This window comes from Anopheles coluzzii, chromosome X (genome assembly GCF_943734685.1).
Source record: "Anopheles coluzzii chromosome X, AcolN3, whole genome shotgun sequence".
Taxonomy (NCBI): domain Eukaryota; kingdom Metazoa; phylum Arthropoda; class Insecta; order Diptera; family Culicidae; genus Anopheles; species Anopheles coluzzii.
This window is the reverse complement of record NC_064669.1, coordinates 26,284,556-26,303,280: the sequence shown is the minus strand read 5'-3', so window position 1 is coordinate 26,303,280 and position 18,725 is coordinate 26,284,556.

Below are 18,725 nucleotides of genomic sequence, written 5' to 3'. Positions count from 1 at the left end.
CTTGATTTGGGACTCGAGAGAAAATTCTCATGGACATTTGTTGTCGCCGACGTCAGTACGCCTATAATAGGTGCGGATTTTCTCGAGTTTTACGATCTATTAGCCGATGCTAAGAGAAAGAGATTAATAGACAACTCGACAAAACTCGAGATTCAAAGTACAAAAAGTCAAAATAAGAATACTATTTCAACAATTTGCATAAACAAACAATTTGCCAGTATAGTTGATCGATACAAAGATATCACAAAGCTGAACACTAAACAAAAAAAACTACTAAAACGGTGGAACACCAAATACTCACTACTGGCCCGCCTATTTTCTGCCAACCACGCAGATTGCCTTTAGAAAAACTACAAGCAGCTAAAACCGAATTCCAATACATGGTAGAACAAGGCATTTGCAAACCGTCTAAAAGCAGCTGGGCCAGTCCACTGCACATGGTTAAAAAACCTAACGGTAACTGGAGACCGTGCGGCGACTACAGAGGCTTAAACGCGGTGACCGAACCAGACCGATATCCTATACCACACATACAAGACGTAAGCAATATACTACACGGCAATAACGTGTTTTCATGTATAGATCTGCAGTGCGCATACCACCAGATTCCTGTAGCAAAGCAAGACATCCCAAAAACAGCCATAACCACTCCGTTTGGCTTGTATGAGTTTAACTTTATGACGTTCGGGTTGAGAAACGCTGGACAAACCCTACAACGCTACCTACACGCAATATTTTGCGATCTCCCGTACGTTTTCCCGTATATAGATGATTTATGCATCGCCTCGAGTAGCATAGAAAATCACAAAATGCACCTCGAAACAGTTTTTAAACGCCTAAGAGAAAATGGTTTAGCAATTAACGCTGATAAATGCCAAATAGGAAAATCTTCCGTAACTTTCCTCGGTCATTTAATAACTCCGGAGGGAATCAAACCGAACCCATCAAAAGTACAAGCCATTATCGATTTCCCAAGACCGAAGGTTACAAAACAACTAAAAACATTCCTTGGCACGATAAATTTTTACCGGCGTTTTATCCCGCACGCGGCTGCAAATCAGCACGTTTTACAAAAAATGATACCAGGAAATGTGCGAAATGACAATACTCCACTTAACTGGAACCAAGAGACAATTGATGCATTTGAAAACTCTAAAAAAGAATTGGCGAGTGCAACATTACTCGCTCATCCATCACCATATGCTAAACTCTGCTTGTACGTCGACGCTTCGAATGTTGCCATAGGAGGCGCACTCCATCAGGTGGAAAAAAAAGGCATAACACCCTTAGCATTCTTTTCAAAAAAACTATGCACCAGCATGCTAAAAGCAAGCACGTATGATAGGGAACTGTATGCCATATATGAATCAGTTAAATACTTTCGCGATTTTCTTGAAGGACGAACATTTTGCATTTACACCGACTACAAACCCTTAGTGACGGCGTTTCAACAACGTCCAGAGCGAGCTAACCCCACTCAGCAGCGACGACTGGCTTTCATTAGCGAATATTTAACAGATATTCGCCACATCCCTGGTAACGAAAACAACGTTGCAGACATGCTAAGTCGCATCGAAGCCGTCTCTTCCGATTCCATCGATTACGAAAAAATGGCAGAGCTACAGAGAATGGATAATGACATACAAAAATTCATAAGAAACCCACCACAATCTAGCTCAATTGTTCTGAAGGAATTGGAACTACCATCGAAAAAAGGTATACTATATTGCGACGATCCACACAAGAAATCCGACCACTAGTTCCCGAAGCACTCCGAGCACACGTAATTAAAAAATACATGGTATTTCTCATCCCGGCATTCGAGCTACCACGCATCTCGTTTCACAACGCTACGTTTGGCCAGCCCTGAGAAAGGACTGTAAACAATTCGTAAAAAACTGCATAGAATGCCAAAGAAGCAAGGTAACTAGACACAATTTCACCGAAGCAGAACACATCGAAGTACCACAACACAGATTCCAGCACGTGCACATGGATCTCATCGGCCCTTTACCTCCGTCCGAAGGAAATGCTTATTGTTTAACCCTTATCGATAAGTTTACGCGTTGGCCGGAGGCGATTCCCTTACCAAACATGACGGCTGATACCGTCGCACGCGCATTCGTCACACACTGGATTGCTAGGTTTGGTGTACCTAGCAAAATCACCACCGCGGTCGGTCGACAGTTTGAAAGCGATCTGTTCAAAAAGCTTTCCGAAACACTCGGTATTGATCACCTCAGATCTTCTCCTTACCATCCTCAGGCAAACGGGCACATCGAACGAGTTCACCGCCAACTTAAAGCAGCTCTAATGTGCCACGATCGATCCAGGTGGACTGAGACACTACCACTCGTTTTGTTAGGAATGCGATCGACGTTAAAAGAAGATATAGGAGCAACCGTTGCCGAATTAACTTATGGTACTTGTTTACGCCTACCAGGAGAGTTTTTCGACCACAACAAAACGATAGCGAATGCAACGCGCGAATTTGTAAACAATTTGAGAGTAGTGATGAGGAAGCTAAAGCCAACACAAACATCCAATCATAACACAAACAAAGGAGTTTACGTACATTCGAGTTTAGATAGTTGTACTCATGTATTTGTGCGAGTAGATAAGATCAGGCCATCACTAACACCGCCGTATGACGGTCCTTACAAAGTATTAGACAGGAACAAAAAAACATACACACTCGAAGTGAAAGGAAAAAAAGCCTCAATCTCGATTGATCGGCTTAAGCCTGCATATGTAGATAGCGCGAACCAAGACAGCGAAGTAGAAAAAAACACACAGCAACACTCAGAGACTAAACGCATAAAAGTTCACCAATCGCGCTACGGTAGGAATATTTACCAGCCAAGGAAATTTTAAAAGAAAGGGGGATGTGATGTGGTGAATATATAAAGGTACAAACGCTCAACTTGAGGACATAAACCGGGCTCTGAGCCGACCACACAATCTCCCCACGGTTATACGAATAAACGCTCTCTTCTATTTCACCAACCTAAGAGAACGGACGTGAGTAAAACCGCTACAAACTCATCATCCGAAACCCTACTTGGAAAACCCCCAAAAAGTATATAAATGTCCAACCGATTAAAAGAGGCGAATAAGGCTAATTGGCTCAAAGTCTCTATAAAAATAAAGAAAACAAAAACTGCGAGCTCATCAACAGGTGACGGAAAAATTCCCGAGCACAACCTAAAATATGCCAATTGTGATGGAAATCGCTCAGCTAGTTAATAGACCAGTTTCAAGAGAAAAACAAAAATCACCGAAAATCCTCCAGGGTTTGATGTGACGCGGTGCAATTTCCCACAGTTGCAACAAATCATTAATGTAGCGGGCTACAAGACCGCACCATACCGTCCCACACAACCCCGTTTAATGGTTACAATGGAAACACAACAAGCAGCAATGACCTGTTTGCGCCGAACGAATTAGCCGCAATTGTAGGAGAAGTGTTTAATCGCTTACAAAAATGTAAATCAAAACAAGACGTTATCACAGCGATCTTCAAAGTAGTCAGCAAATTTTGTTTCTCCCGATGACTGATTCAAGTGAGTAGATTAGAGTCGTAAACTGGAATGCAAATAGCATTCTGAATAAAAAAAGAGAGCTAGCCAATTTTTTAAAGTTTAACAACATTCACATCATGACCGTTACAGAAACATTCTTAAAACCGGAGATTAAATTTTGTGCAAACAACTATGCTATACATAGAGCTGATAGAACTCCTATCCGCAAAAGGCGGTTTTCGCCGCGATTTACGACCTAGCGAAAACGTTTTTTTCACGATTTGTATGGAGCGAAGACACACCCAAATTACGGTCACAAATTATGGATGGGAAGTTTATGGTTCTGACTTCTGTTTCACTCTTCCTCACAGACGATGATGCTCCGTCGCATTTTCACAATCCCATCGGCTCTGCGGTTTGGTTGTTGCTGCTCTTTCTCGCACATGAGGGAGTTTTCTTTCTCCTTGTTTTTCCCGTGTGTGGCATTTGCTGCGAACGCTCAGTATCATCATGATTCGTTAGTTAGTTAAAGGTAAATTGTTAGAAGCAATGGCTCTGGCACACCAAATGATGTGCCACCTCGTGCACGTTTATGTGCCACGCTATACGGAAAGCGTTTTGTGATTAGCACAACCACAAACACAGTATTATGATCCGTGTAGATTTGGGAAACATGGTGGTAAACTTTTTATGCGGATGAGCAACAATTAAATGCCGCATATTGTATTGTATTGTATTTCTTAGTTGCGAGTCCGCCATATAATGGTTACACAAGCTTTAGTAATAATAATAGTAGTAATAATGCCGGAGCCGGTCTCGTAGTACAGTCGTCAACTCGTACGACTTAACAACATGCCCGTCATGGGTTCAATCCTCAAATGGACCGTGCCGCCATACTTAGGACTGACTATCCTGCTATGGGGGGAAATCTATTAGTCACTGAAAGCCAAGCCCACGAGTGGTACAGGCAGGCCTTGACCGACAACGGTTGTTGAGCCAAAGAAGAAGAAGAATAGTAGTAATAATAATAATGTTAATAGGTAACGACTAAATGTTATCTAAATCGTATTCGCTCTCTAAATTGTCGTGTCATTTCATTAAAATCAAAATGGCCTGCAAGTGCATTAAATTCGCGCGTCATTACTGTAATGGGTTCATTAGATCCGTACTGCGTATTTCTAAAATTAGTTCTTAATAATTGTCGATTTCTGATGGTTGGCCTGTTTGCATTTAAATTAATGTGTTCCAATATTTCCGGACAGTCAAAATTTCCACAAAGTAGGTCAGCAATGAACAAGGCTTGCGCATTTCTTCTGCTATCAGTGAGAGTCTCTAATCCTAGCAGTAAACGACCCGATTGGTATGGTGGCAAAGTGTTACTATCACTCCACTGGAGTCGCCGTATCGCAAAACGTGTGAATTTGCGTTGGATTCTTTCCATTCTCTCTTTCCAAACTTCTGCAGATGGACACCTGACAATTGAGCAGTACTCCAATACAGGCCTAACTAATGCACAGTACAAAGTTTTCACGCACACTGGATCGTTGAATTCCCTCGTCATTTTAAACACTAAACCTAGAGTTCTGTTTGCTCTCTTGTTAATATCTTCATATTGCGTTTTAAAAGTCAGTTTTGTGTTAAGTAGAACACCTAGGTCGCGTATTTCACTTTGCTTCTGAAAAAGCTGTCCGTTTATCCTATAGCTATGTGAGACTGCTAGACGTGCACGAGTAAAGGACACAACGACACATTTTCCAATACACAGACATAACATATTACGCTTACACCACTTATCGAATAAGTCCAGAGCCATTTGGAGTGTCTTTGGAAAACGAGTATAACTTAATGTCGTCGGCATACATTAAAAATTTCACATCACGCAGGACAGAACTCACATCATTAATATATAACAGAAAAAGTAGCGGTCCAAGATTACTGCCCTGCAGCACACCTGACGTACAGTAAAATGGATTTGATACAACTTGTCCAAATTTTACACAAAACAGTTGATCAATTAAATAAGATTGAAGCCAAGTGAGAGTACTCTCGGTTAGTCCTAGTTGTCGCTGACGACAATTTAGGCTTAAAAAACAAAGCGTTGCTAGGTCAATAAATGCTGACTAGCTATGTTATGCAACGCGCCAGCGATGCGCGCTGGTTTAACGATTAAATGGAAAAATAGGCTAAGAAGAATAGATTAAGAAGAATATGCTGATCGACGACGGTCAGCATTTTTAGAGTATAAAATCAATTGAATAAATTAATGAAGCCATTACTTGCCAAGAACCAGTTGGTGCGTTCATTATTGTGCTTAAGTCGGCGTGTACTGTGCCTGTCTTAAGCTGCTGCTCCGAAAGACACTTTCGTGTGCGCGACAAATGGTGGCTCCAGAGAGGACGCATCAACCAATGGTTCGGCAAGTAGTCAAATAAATCGGGAAATAAAAACCCGAAGTAGTAACAAGCCCGTAGAGGCGTGAATAGATCCCACAGCAACCCAAGCAGGGTTGTGATAGTGAAACAACGGCGACGGACGACGATCCGGCGTAGCCGATCTACGACAGCCAGCCCAGGAAGAAGGGCCACGCACCAGTTGCTCGACGAAGCAAAACCCGAGAAGTGCCTCGGCGGTGAGTGAGTGCAAAAAGAACTGTAAGTGCAACGACACAACAGTGAATAGAACGCGGTCATTACCGTTAGTGAAGTGACGCAATCGAAAGTGAACTCGATACTGCCAACGTATAAGGCAAATGCTGAACTAGTGAAAAGGTGACCAATACGCGTACGCCGCGAGCTCGACGAAGCAAAACCCGAGAAGCGCCTCGGCGGTGAGTGAGTGCAAAAGAACTGTAAGTGCAACGACACAACAGTGAATAGAACGCGGTCATTACCGTTAGTGAAGTGACGCAATCGAAAGTGAACTCGATACTGCTAACGTATAAGGCAAATGCTGAACTAGTGAAAAAGGTGACCAATACGTGTACGTCGCGAGCTTCGAAAGGTGCATCCGTTCTCGCAACGCAACATGAAACCGTCAGTTTAGCGCCAGTTGAAAAAAAAAAAAAAAAACAAACAGTTATCATAAAACGCGTGCGTCGCAAGTATCGGACGTTAACTCCGACGAAACGTATAACGAAACACGTGTGCCGCGAGCTAAATATTGCATAAGGCATCCGACGCAGTGCAACGTAGGAAGAGCAAATTGAAGAAATTAATTGTGACGAGTGTATCCATCGTGTGTATGACCGTCGTGTGTATGACCGCCGACCCACCGCTAAGAAAACATCGTTCCGGTTGAGGCAACCATCGTTCTCGGTTTGAGGGCAACCGGCACGTAATACGGAAGACGTCGTATTGTAATCCTGAGAAGACCAACAAGCAGCAGTGAAGACATCACTCCCGATCCAGCCGTCCCTGACCAGCCGAATAGGAGTTGACCCTGCTGAAGCGGATCTGAACCACGGTGAGTTCAAGATGGAATACGATTTTAAAAAAAATCCGAATGGGCACTGCAAATTATGCACGAACCCAGATGAGATAGGGAAATTGATAACTTGTATTGATTGCGACAGGTGGTTTCACTTGTCATGCTTAGACATAAAATCACCTGTTAAAGATTTTTTATGCAAAAAATGTAAAGATAAGGAAGTTGAACGGCAGGAATATAGGTCAGCACTAATGCAAACGCAAAAACTGCTGAAAGAAAAAATGACAATTGAAGAAGAAAAAGAAAAAGAAAAAGTAAGAATAGAAGAAGAGCTAAAACAGCTACAAGAAGAGATACAAAACAAAAAATCAGAAGATGTCAATGAAAAACCAATGACAAGTTTAGACGTAAAACTGTTAACTCAGAGTTTAGACAAAATGGTTCAATCGTTGTGTTCTAAGGACTCGAAAGTAACACTTTCAAAGCTTCCAGATTTCGATGGAAGCTATAAATGCTGGCCTCAATTTAAACAAGCCTACGAAGAAACTTCCCGAGCTTGTAATTTTTCAAATTTAGAAAACATGAATAGGCTGCAAAAGCATCTGAAGGGCGAAGCATTTCGTGCGGTTAGTGGGTTAATGCTTAACCCAGAAAACGTTCCGCTTGTATTAAACAGGCTCGACAAAATGTTTGGAAATGCTGAAAGCATTTACAAGTCTTTACTGTTAGAATTACTAGTAGTAAAGCACATAACGATAGATAATCCCTCAGCATTCTTAGAATTTTCCAACGCTTTGCGCAATCTCATTGACAACATGGTGTTGTTGAAGCAAGAAGGTTTTTTGAATGACCAGAGGCTGCTAAACGATTTGACATCAAGATTTTCAACCGAACTTCGGAACGAATGGTTGAAACACACAATAAGTAGGAAACAAGATAATAAGAATCTCACGCTAAAAGACCTAGCAGAATGGCTGAAACCCTCTGAAGAACTGGCCATTATACTGGCCGCGAACGAAGGAGTAGCCAAACAAGAAAGGTCGAACCGTCAAAACATGCAGCATCGTCTTAAAGGGCCTGAAAAGCAAACGATATGTCTAATTTGTGGATTTCCTCATGAAACCACTCGTTGCCGACAATTGAACGGTAAGATGCCCGATGAAAAATTATCTCTTTTCATTCGGCAAAAAATGTAAAGATAAGGAAGTTGAACGGCAGGAATATAGGTCAGCACTAATGCAAACGCAAAAACTGCTGAAAGAAAAAATGACAATTGAAGAAGAAAAAGAAAAAGAAAAAGTAAGAATAGAAGAAGAGCTAAAACAGCTACAAGAAGAGATACAAAACAAAAAATCAGAAGATGTCAATGAAAAACCAATGACAAGTTTAGACGTAAAACTGTTAACTCAGAGTTTAGACAAAATGGTTCAATCGTTGTGTTCTAAGGACTCGAAAGTAACACTTTCAAAGCTTCCAGATTTCGATGGAAGCTATAAATGCTGGCCTCAATTTAAACAAGCCTACGAAGAAACTTCCCGAGCTTGTAATTTTTCAAATTTAGAAAACATGAATAGGCTGCAAAAGCATCTGAAGGGCGAAGCATTTCGTGCGGTTAGTGGGTTAATGCTTAACCCAGAAAACGTTCCGCTTGTATTAAACAGGCTCGACAAAATGTTTGGAAATGCTGAAAGCATTTACAAGTCTTTACTGTTAGAATTACTAGTAGTAAAGCACATAACGATAGATAATCCCTCAGCATTCTTAGAATTTTCCAACGCTTTGCGCAATCTCATTGACAACATGGTGTTGTTGAAGCAAGAAGGTTTTTTGAATGACCAGAGGCTGCTAAACGATTTGACATCAAGATTTTCAACCGAACTTCGGAACGAATGGTTGAAACACACAATAAGTAGGAAACAAGATAATAAGAATCTCACGCTAAAAGACCTAGCAGAATGGCTGAAACCCTCTGAAGAACTGGCCATTATACTGGCCGCGAACGAAGGAGTAGCCAAACAAGAAAGGTCGAACCGTCAAAACATGCAGCATCGTCTTAAAGGGCCTGAAAAGCAAACGATATGTCTAATTTGTGGATTTCCTCATGAAACCACTCGTTGCCGACAATTGAACGGTAAGATGCCCGATGAAAAATTATCTCTTTTCATTCGGCATAGAATTTGCACCAATTGCTGCAAGTACAGCAACCATAACGCCCAAAACTGTCGTCTACCACCACAATGTAGTGTGTACGGGTGCGGCAAAAGGCATCATAGTATGTTTCATAAAAGAAATCTGGTAGAAGGGCAACCTACAAACAAAATAAATTGCCATCAGGAAAAGAATAATCTGTTCTATCAGATCGTGCCCATCACTTTGCACCATAATGATAGAAAATTCGAAACTTATGCATTCATGGATCCTGGCTCTTCAACTAGCCTCATTTTGGAAAGTGTCCGAAAAGAACTAAACGTTCACGGACCAAAAAGACCGCTAACTCTCTCCTGGACGGACGGAAGCATTCAAAAAGAGACAGAAAGTAGGATAGTTCCCATAACAGTAGAGGGAGCTAACAAAAGAAAATTTCAAGTAAAAGGTCTCAGAAGTGTAAGGGAACTTAACCTTCCCGTTCAAACCATAGATGCTCCGTGTTTGCAAAGAAATTTTAAACATTTGAAAGGCATTAGTATCTCTAGCTATGCAGATGCGAGGCCTACCGTGCTACTAGGCCTTCCTCATTCGTATCTTTGCCATGGTGCAAAATATCGAGAAGGTAGACCAAACGAACCAATTGCCCATGAAACGAGGCTTGGTTGGGTCATTTTTGGGGGAACGAATACGCCAAATGTCACAGAGAACTCATTTGTGATGACAGAGACGTACGAAGAAGAAAACAAGAACATGATGCAAATCTTGCGTGGTTTCTTTTCTACAGAGGAATTTGGAGTTAAACCTACTCCAACCCGTGCCTCTGAAGAAGACAAAAGAGCGTTAAAAATTATGAAAGACACGCTTAAAAATACTGGCGACGGATACGAAATTGGTTTAGTATGGAAAACCGACAATCCTAAATTGCCAGACAGTTACGGACAAGCGCTTACGCGCTTAAAAAGTCAAGAGAAGGCAATGGAAAGGGATCCAAACTTAAAATTATGGTATCGTAAAGAAATAAACGCATACGTTGAAAAGGGATATGCACGTAAGGCGACACCAATGGAACTGCTGCAATTAAACGGAAAAATAAACTACATTCCCCACTTTTCCGTGATAAACCATAATAAACCCATTCCCAAACCACGTTTAGTATTCGACGCGGCTGCAAAAAATCAAAATATATCCCTTAATTCTCAACTTCTTTCCGGTCCAGATCTTACTGCGTCCCTGTTCGGAGTGCTACTCCGCTTCAGGGAACACAAAATAGGCTGTTCAGGAGATATCAAGGAAATGTATCACCAGGTAAAGGTGAGACGGGAAGATCAAGACGCTCAAAGATTTCTATTTCGAGAATCGCCTTCTGACGTTCCTCAAGTTTACGTTATGCAAGTGATGACATTTGGGGCAACTTGCTCACCAACTTGTGCTCAGTTTGTGAAGAACGAAAACGCACTGCGTTACAAAAATATTTATCCCCAGGCAGTAAAAGCGATTATTGAAAACCACTACGTAGATGACTACTTAGATAGTTATCCAGATATTGATACAGCCGTGAATACTATCTCGGAGGTGTGTAAAATACATGATGATGCTAAATTCTTTATGAGAAACTTCTTTTCCAACTCAAAAGAAGTGGAGAAAGGCATTCCAACCAACAGGTTATCCGAGAAAAGTGTACTTGGCATAGAGGAGAAAAATCAAAACTTCGATAAAGTGTTGGGATTGGTTTGGGACAAAGAGTCTGACGTCTTTGCCTACAAGTTTAAAAGGGCAGATATTAAAACACTAACGAAACGTCAGATGTTCTCATATATAATGAAAATCTACGATCCTCTAGGCCATCTTGCCAACATTACTGTTGAAGGTAAGATTTTGATGCAAGATCTTTGGAAAACTAAACTAGACTGGGATGACGAAGTCACACAGTCCATAAAGGAAAAATGGGAAAACTGGATAAGCCGAATCGAAAACTCGATCAACATATCCATACCTAGATGTTTTTCGATCGAAAATAACGTAAAGATCAGGGAGCTCCATACTTTCGTAGACGCGTCAGAAAAAGCCTTTGCCGCAGTCACGTATCTTAGGACAGTCCACGACTTAGGCATCGACATAAGTATCGTGGCCGCAAAATCAAGAGTCGCTCCTACCAAACCACTGTCGATCCCTAGGCTTGAATTGCAAGGGGCAGTGCTAGGCACTCGCCTAAACGAATCAATCAAGAGGGAATTGCGGTTAAGGGTTCAAACAGAATTCTTTTGGACCGATTCAAAAACAGTTCTAGCTTGGCTTAACTCAGAACCTAGAACATATAATCAGTTCGTAGCCCTGAGAATCGGAGAAATTTTGGAGTTCAACTCTCCGAAGCAGTGGAACTGGGTAGCATCTGCAGAAAACCCTGCTGACGAAGCTACAAAAACTTGTAAGAAAAAGTCAATATGGTTAAATGGTCCCGACTTTCTCAAAAATTTAGAAATAAAAATACTAACACCAGACATTCCGGACACATTTGAAGACCGGAAAAGGGTAAACACTTCGAGAACAGTGGAAAGAATAGATTATGACGCCATTTCCGTCGAATGGTGTTCCAACTGGCACCGTCTAAAACGATCGGTAGCGTACGCACTAAAGTACTTGGATTGGTTAAAAAGTAAGGCTAAATCTCTGTCATTTTCGACAGCAATCGATAAAGCTACCCTTGACTTAGCTGAGTGCCACTTAATAAAAAAGGCTCAATGGGAAAGCTTTCAAACGGAGATGATACAACTCTCATTGAAGAACCCGATTAATGGCAGCAGTAAAATTCGGTGCCTGTGCCCTATGTTGGACCAAGATGGGATCATGCGTTCTAGAGGAAGACTTGAACACGTTAAATTTCTTCAATTTAACGCACGTAGCCCTATTGTCCTACCAAAAGGGCATCACATTACAAACCTTATCCTGCAACATTATCATGAGAGGTACTACCACCAGAAGAGCGAATCAGTGATGGCTGCAGTTCGTCAAAAATTCTGGGTGATAGATCTCAGAAGCAGTGTTAAGCACGTAATAAACAAATGTCAATACTGCAAAAACGCACGAGCTAAACCAATCCCACCAATAATGGCACCACTGCCAACATGTAGAACAGCAGTGTTTAAAAAACCATTTACGCATTGTGGAGTAGATTACTTCGGCCCCCTATTCGTTACGATAGGCAGACGGTCAGAAAAAAGGTGGGGTGTTATATTTACGTGTTTAACCACAAGAGCAATCCATATAGAAATAGCCATTGATCTAACGGCAAGCACCTTTATTGTTTGCTTAAAAAATTTGCAATACAGAAGAGGAAAGGTATCTTTCCTATACAGCGATAATGGGACCAACTTTGTCGGAGCCGACAATGAGATGAAACAAATAAGATATCGATGTGCCTCAGAAGGCATAGAATGGATCTTTAACCCACCAGGCGCCCCTCATTTTGGAGGTGCGTGGGAGCGAATGGTTGGAGAAATCAAGAGTCTGCTTCCCATGGCTGAGAGTTATAAAGAACACGTTCTCAGATCAATACTAACTGAGATAGAGTTCCTAACAAATAATCGACCATTGACTCACTTAACACTAGAACAAGAAGATGACGAGCCCCTAACTCCAGCTCATTTCTTGCTAGGTTGTTCCGGCGAGGCAGAGCCGAATATCTCAGATATCACCAAAACAGAATTGGTACGGTCCGATTGGAAAAGGGCCCAGGCAATCACACAACAATATTGGCGACGGTGGATAGCTGAGTATCTCCCAAAGCTCTCTATACGAGAAAAGTGGACTCAACCGGCCAAACCATTACAAATAGGCGATATTGTCACGTTTCCCGATGAACAAAGGAAAGGAAAGTGGTTTAAAGGCCGAATCTGCGAGCTGGTAACTGGCGTAGACGGACAAACTCGTTCAGCACGAATCAAAGTAGGTAATAATGTAGTTAATAGGCCAACTGTAAAACTAGCAGTACTCGAGGTAAAACGAGATCAAACATTTCCAAATTGGGGAAAAAGGAAGGAAACAAATCTTAACGTTATAAAAGCTAAAGCAGAAGAACTAGCAAGTCAAATACCAAAAAGGAAAAAGCTCAAAATTAGGCCCGTATCATGGAGCTCATCCTTAAAATAACAATATACATAGCCGCTCTGTTTAAAGTCGAATGCTTATCGATCGTACCTATCCCTGAACCAGGAATATACTTTGATCATATTGGGACACTCCTATTGAAAAAAGGAGCATGGGAAACGACATTCCATACGGGGACACGTCCGGCAAATGATACGGATACGTTACAAACGTTGAAAAAACACTTAACCACAGTATTGAACTCCGTTAATAGTACGGACTCCGAACTCTCAGATCTAAAAGTTACAATCCAGCGCGAATGCAACCATGCAATTCAACTAATTCAAGGAATAAGTCACAAAAGGACAAAACGCTCCCGGGGAATATTTGGTATATTAAAAGATTTCATGTTCGGGGGAGACGACATAGACGAGCAATTAGCAGCCTTCAGAGCAGCAGAGGATACAAAAATTACACATGTGTCCGAACGTTTGACCCAAACAAATAAAAAACACAATGAGTTAACAGAAAATTTACGTCACCGAATAGACAAACTCTATGATGGTATAGATGTTCTCAGCAAAGAATTTAAGCATAACAAAAATGAAGTTCTAACAAAGTACATACAAGAAACGATCATGCTTACAACCGCTCTAGTACAAGACATGATAAATAAGTATCACGAAATAGATTCAAACCAATTATATTTAGAGGATGAAGAGATGTTAAAACAAACTATACGAAGAAAGATGGCAAGTCATTATAATGTTTTAGAATACTCGGAAATAACCAATAGGAGGATAGAAAATGGTGAAATAGTCTTTTCTATCAAAAACGTAATTGTATCGATAGAAAATTACGAGATGTTTAAAGTCATAGCCATTCCAAACTTTGCTAATTATACGATTTTAGACATACACGAAAATACAATAGCCATCAACGAAACTAGTTACTTATACCCGAAGGAAATTGTTAAACTGAACGAATCGCATTACATATCTTCTGAGAAAATAATACAACGAGAACCAGACTGCATAGCATCAGCATTACTATACACAGAAAGTGGTACCAGATGTAGTTCAAAGGAAATAGGGCCAGAAGTCACTGAATTTATACAACTTACAAATCCAAACAGTATTCTGTTCTTCTCTACCAACCCTGATAAGATATTACTAAAATGTAATAAAACACTCACTACACCAAGCTGCTCAATCGGAATCATAACCTTGTCACTAGACTGTAGCATTTTGACGAGCAAGTTCGAAATACAACCGACGATGCTAATAAAATCTGAGCAAGTTAGAGCATATTTTAAACCCATGTTAAATTTAAGCATATCAAAAGAAGATAAGTCTAACGAAGTAGAATCAGTAACCAGTAACTATGTACTCTTCTCGATAACCATACTAAGTGTTTCTATTACGGTCATCTTGGTTTCCGCGATGTTAATCAAGAAATATCTAAAACAAAATATTGGTCCTCCTCCATGCAGGCCACCCACTTTAAACCTAGAATTGTAACTCCCCTACGAGGATTTACGGGGGGAGGGATGTCGCTGACGACAATTTAGGCTTAAAAAACAAAGCGTTGCTAGGTCAATAAATGCTGACTAGCTATGTTATGCAACGCGCCAGCGATGCGCGCTGGTTTAACGATTAAATCCATGCCACTCAAACAATCCGAGACAAATTTTACCAAATTTGTGGATGTTGAACGCTTCGGCATGAATCCATGTTGTTCATTGCAGATATAATATGCCGAGACGCATTCAGCAGGATCTCATGAAAAATTATTTCACACTCTTTAGCACATGAACACATTGACGTAATTCCTCTGTAGCTCTCTGCAAGGTTCGGATCGCCTTTTTTGAACAGGGGCGTCATCCAGGAAGTTTTCCAGATCCTCGGGACCGTTCCGGAAGATAATGAGATTCGGAATAATTGTGTCATATACGGCAATAAGGTGATGACACATTTCTTTAGTACAACAGAGGGAATCCCATCTGGACCAGGATTGTAGTTCATTTTTAATTTAATTACTGCAGCTTCTACCATTTTGCAATTTATTTCAATTAATGGCATCTCTAACATGTCAGCAGGAGTGTTACAAGTGGCTTCGCTAATTTTCTCTTGATCAATAATGCGAGGACTGAATATATCACGAAACCGAAAAGCAAACAACTCACAAATGCCACTTTCTAGCGATGCAGTGGTACCATTGTATGACAGTTCTGTAATACTTTGTCTGTTATTTCGTTTTGAGTCTATGTATGACCAAAATGCTCTTGGATTTCTTCGAAGGTTGTTTTGGACACGAGTAATATAATTTTCATGAAGCATTCTGTTGTATGCACGGTATCTTCTCGACGCATTACGATGTTGTTCTCGGTTTGTAACTGTGTTATGACGCTCAAAGTTTCGTAATGCTGTTTTACTTCGCCTTTTCATGTCTGTTAAAAGGCGATTACAAGCTTTCTGGTGACTGGTGTCAAGTGTAGTTGTGTTACTGTTTAGCTCCTTGTGTTTTCCTGTAAAACGTGTGATATAAAGAGCTGAGCGCTCAAAAAAATTTAACAAGTGCTGTTAAATGTTTGTAAACTCTTTCGGTGTCACTGTTGATATTGTGTACGTTGTTTATTGTGCAACATTACGGATGGATTGTGCGGTTAGAAACTGTGCGTGGCCAACAAACTGCGCTATCAGCCCACCCCAAGGCTCAACACAGACCGGCTGAAACAAGCTGTTGTGGCGAGGGACTTCGCAATCGCGCTTGGGGAAGCGCTGCCGGAGGACACCACTACCGAGGCGATGTCTCTCAATGACCACTGGCGCATGGTGGAGCAAGCCATCAGCAGCACGGCCGAGCGAACAATTGGCCGCGTGACCCATAACCAGAGGAAGGAATGGTTTGATGATGAGTGCAGGCGAGCACTCTCCGAGAAGAACGCCGCGCGGACCCGCATGCTCCAGCGCGAGACCCGGCAGAACGTGGAAGACTACAGACGACTGAGAAGGCAGCAGACCCTACTCTTCCAGGACAAGAGGCGCGGCTTCGAAGAGTCGGACGAGCAACTCATGCAGCAGCTATCCCAGTCGGGGGAAACTCGTAAGTTCTACAGGATGCTGAATGCGGCACGGAGCGGTTTTACTCCCATGACCGCTATATGCCGCAGTTAGGAGGGAGATATCCTGTCGGACGAGCGAGAGGTGATCGACAGATGGAAGTGCTACTTCGACAGACACCTGAACGGAGCAGATACCAGAGCAGACGCAGGAAGCAGCGGAGAGCAACCCTACGACAGCCAGCATGACAATGACGAAGTGCCCCCGCCATCTTTGGACGAAGTCATCAGCGCCATCAAACAGCTGAAATGTAACAAGTCAGCTGGCCGCGATGGTCTGGTGGCCGAACTGTTCAAGATGGCTCCGGAGAGGCTTGCCGTCATCATGCATCGGCTGATTGTTAGGATTTGGGATCAGGAAGAACTACCGGACGAGTGGAAACTGGGTGTCATACACCCAGTGTACAAAAAGGGCGACAGGCTGGACTGTGCTAACTTCCGGGCCATCACAGTCCTGAATGCTGCCTACAAGATCCTGTCCCGAATACTCTTCTGCAGACTTTCGCCTCTTGCTACAGATTTCGTCGGCAGCTATCAAGCTGGATTTGTTGGAGGCAAATCAACTACCGACCAAATCTTTACTCTACGGCAGATCCTCCAGAAATGCCGAGAGCACCAGATCCCTACGCACCACCTGTTCATCGACTTCAAGGCGGCATACGATACCATAGATCGGACCGAACTATGGAACACCATGCAGCAGCACGGATTCCCTGGGAAGCTGGTACGACTGTTGCGGGCCACTATGGACGGGGTGCAGTGCAAGGTGAGAGTGACAAACATGCTGTCAGAAGCGTTCGAATCTCACCGGGGTCTGAGGCAAGGGGATGGACTCTCCTGTTTGCTGTTCAACATCGCTCTGGAAGGTGTCATGCGAAGCGCGAGCTTCGACATCCGGGGCACGATTTTCACCCGAACTCTCCAATTCCTTGGCTTCGCGGATGACATCGACATCATCGGGCGAACATCTGCGGCGGTGTGCGAGGCGTACACCCGACTGAAATGCGAAGCCGCTAGGATTGGATTGAGGATCAATGCGACGAAGACAAAGTACCTGCTTGCCGGGGGCTCTGACCGTGATAGAGCCCGACTCGGAAGCAGAGTATCAGTTGACGGCGACGATCTCGAGGTGGTAGAGGAGTTCTGCTACCTTGGCACGATCGTAACTTCGGACAACAACGTAAGCAGCGAAATCCGAAGGCGCATTGTTCAGGGAAATCGTGCCTACTACGGGCTCCACAAACTGCTGCGATCCAGAAGACTCCAGCAACACACGAAATGCGCGATATATCGCACACTGATACGTCCGGTGGTCCTCTACGGGTACGAGTCCTGGACTTTACTGACGGAGGACGCCAATGCACTCGCCATTTTCGAACGGCGGGTGCTAAGGACTATCTTTGGCGGTGTGTGCGAGCACGGCGTGTTGAGAAGGAGGATGAACCACGAGCTAGCTGAGCTGTTTGGCGGTGCAGACATCCTGACGGTCATCAAAGCCGGAAGGATACGCTGGCTGGGGCACGTGATGAGGATGCCGGACTCATGCCCCACCAGGAAGGTGCTCGTCAGCGACCCGTTCGGCACGAGGCGTAGAGGAGCACAGCGAGCTCGCTGGCTGGATCAGGTGGAGTCGCACCTGTCGGAAATCGGATGCAACCGTGGTTGGAGGACTGCAGCCCAGGACCGAGTTTCCTGGAAACGAATTGGCGACCTGGCCATGTCTACGAGACGTGCTCATTGAGCAGGCCAAGAAGAAGACGAAGAAGAAGATTGTGCGGTCAACAGCGTTGTACGTTGAGACAACGATCGATCCTTCCCGGTGTAGATATTTGTTTGTGTTTGTGTCCGACCAAATTAGTACCGTAGTTTGTGTTGTGTGTGTGACACCGAAGAGTGTGTGTTTATTTTTGCTTGAAGACGCCTGCGTAGATATCAATGTAAGTATAAATAGTTGATAATAGTTTCGCCCGTGATTTGTTTTTCGGCATGGAGTGTTTGAAATGCTCCACCGTGATCGTAAACGGCGATGACCCGATCGTTTGTGCCGGGAGTTGTGGGTTTAGTTTTCACCGTCGGTGTATTACACCCACACTCAATAAGCCTGCGGTAAAACTTTTAAGTGAGAACCGCAATGTTGTATATATTTGTGACATCTGTTTGGATCAAAAAGCGGGCTTTTTTGATATGGAGATTGATGCAGCTAAATCGAATGATTTGCTTGCACAAACATTGAGGGATTTAGAGGTCAATGTGAGCGTGTGGATATCTAACGCTTTAGAGAGAGGAATCGAGACTCTCAAAACTGAGCTTTGCGCGCAAGTGGAGCGTAAGTTGGAGACAACATTGCGTGAAACGTTAAGTGCTATAGAAGCCTCAAAAATGTCTAAGGTGGCCTTGCGTGCAACTTCTGACACTATGAAAACCAG